Genomic DNA, 2,605 nt, shown 5'->3' on the forward strand with positions numbered 1-2,605 from the left:
TTTAAAAAGTTTTTTTTGTCCCCCTCTTAAAAGTCGGGTCATGGCAGTAAAAATGGTGGAGTAAAAAAAATAAAATTAAGAATGCAATACTACGTAGACGAGGTATAGCGATACAAACATATATCCATACATATTTGCTTCGTACATTTATTTGTATGTACATATGTACATATGTATATGTAAAAAAAGTTAAAAAATGCGGAGTTTATTACTCAGCAGGAAATAATAAAAATTAAACAAAGTTAGCCGTAAGCGAATTGTGAGTAGTGAAGAAGCGTAGAAATATCGAGATTCGCGCGATTAGTAAGCTCTGCCGTTCATGAAGTATGTATGTATGTAAGTATTTAAGCCACCAACGGGTGCCTGCCTGGAAGCTGCACCGCTAGAATTCACTGATCTTTTAGCTCTGAAGATATAAGTATTTATTACCGTACATACATACTTACATACAAACAATTGCAATTAAATTCATTGCAGTCACTTCAGCTGAACTTCAGTAAATCTGGCGAAACTGCCGAGCAACATTCTGGCCAACCCTTTGTAAGAAACTTGTACAGTTACGAGTATAAAAAAAAAAACATAGATTGAGCTCAGAAATTCTTAAAAACATCCAGATTTATTACTACATACTTCAAATCAGCATTTAAAGTTTTATAAAGAAGAAGGTCATAATCGTAAAAATCTGCGCCTCTTTGCTTACCGTGGCCCCATTTGAGGTGTTGTTAAAATATATTGTATGTGTTGTTAAAAAAAAACAGTAAAACTACCAAATTTCACCGATTCTTCGAAATGCACTCACATAAAAGTGAAACGAGTTGAGACAAATGCTAATTTTGTACACAAAAAGACGGAGGTTGTGCGACAAATTAAATAATGGAAAAATCAAAAACAAGTTTCCACAAACAAAGGGATACAAATCTCGTTATTTTAAAGTCACCTATCTACATACATACATACATATTTATTTTAAAAAGATGAAAGGTCTTTGGAGAAAATAAAAAAAATATATAAAAAAAGCTGAAAAATGAGTTTTGCATATTAAAGTGGAGCATACCAACCTAGATACATTCATATGTACTTACATATATAAGTACATACACATGCACGTGCTTGATAAATTTGTTTTAGTTATTAACATGTTTAATTTTATTACCCGTTTTTAAATGCATTTTAATTTATTTTCCAATTTTAATTTTATGCACCAGTTACGTTACAGAGAAAGATTTAATAGCATTCTAATTTAAAAGCTGTTTTTTATCAAAATGGATGAATCATATACATATTTTAATATGTAGATATGTATTATACTTAATTATATTTAGTAGAAATATATGCACAAACATATACAGCACGCTTGCATAACTAAATAGATATATAAGTATGTATATAAGTAGGTGTGTCTCGAAGTTTATAAATATTAATTATGGAAAAATCGAGCAAAGCATTGATCTAAGGGCAATCCCTTGAAAAACATACATCCCTACATACATACATATGTATGTATGTAAACTTTAATTTAGTTACTTTGCTATACATATGTATGTCATTCAATAAGTCCACATTTAAACAATACCTAGTGCTTCAAAACAATTATAATTAATTAGCGGGCTTGCGATAACTATAGTTTTTTTTTTTTTTCATTTAAGCACTTATATAATTTCAGTTGTCGATTTGATTCTACCATTTCGAGAAAATATCAGGTGGCCCACTTTCTGGAAATTTTCTTGGCTGATAAACAATTATCACTTCTCAGATATCACTGATTGAATTTCAAAACCATGCTGCCACCATTTGATATTCTGATACGAGTAAGTACTTAATGATTCTGCAAACAAATAATTGAACGAAAAAGTCAGTTTATATCGAGCAAGGTTTCATATTTTAGTTGTTTTAAAAATTTCTGTACACATTCGAAAGGGCGGTACTCCTCCTATAATAGTAGTCTTTTTTATTTATTTTACAAAACGTTGTGTGACGAGATATAAGGATTTATATGAGAAGAATTTTAGAAAATTTCTGAAATTCAGATATCTTTTGCAAATATCGAGCCCTAACCGCCAAAATAACGTAAGCGACATTTTTTCAAAAATTTTCTTTTTGACGCAAAAATATTCGTAGAGCATCTAGATGCATTTCTGCATCAAAAATAATTTTTTTAAAAAAAAGTCTCTTAAGTTATAAACACATTTATAAAAACTTGTTTATGATAACTCGCGTAAATCATGATTCTTTTTAAAATATATACATATGAATGCGATTTTCCGAACCGTTTGCTGACTGCTGAAAACAGCCGCTTTTAAATTGGATGTTCGTTTTTAAAAAACATATTAAAACCAAGTTTCAAAAGCCGCATAGTCTAAACCAGGGATGGGCAGATTTTTGGCTCTTAAAGCCGCCAAAGAGCCAGCAAGTGCTAAGCAAGAGCTTAATCAGTTCTCAGGGTAGAAGGGGTGTACAAAATACATTAAAAGCATTATATATAATAATAATAGATTGGCGCTTACACATATGTTAGTGTTTGGCCGAGCTTCTCCTCCGATTTGTGGCGTGCGCCTTGATGTTGTCACACAAAGCGGAGGGACCTACAGTTTTACGCCGACTCCGA

General features: G+C 31.3%; 1 long non-coding RNA gene across 1 annotated transcript; it reads left to right on the forward strand.

The window, feature by feature from the left end:
• Window positions 1–303: 303 nt before the first annotated feature.
• Window positions 304–755, forward strand: LOC118752821. Its single transcript, XR_004994752.1, has 2 exons — window positions 304–418; window positions 478–755. It is a non-coding gene; the product is annotated as an uncharacterized LOC118752821 (long non-coding RNA).
• Window positions 756–2,605: the final 1,850 nt, after the last annotated feature.

Source organism: Rhagoletis pomonella, unplaced genomic scaffold, assembly GCF_013731165.1.
Source record: "Rhagoletis pomonella isolate Grant_MI unplaced genomic scaffold, Rhpom_1.0 Rhpom_scaffold_01880, whole genome shotgun sequence".
In the NCBI taxonomy this organism is placed as follows: domain Eukaryota; kingdom Metazoa; phylum Arthropoda; class Insecta; order Diptera; family Tephritidae; genus Rhagoletis; species Rhagoletis pomonella.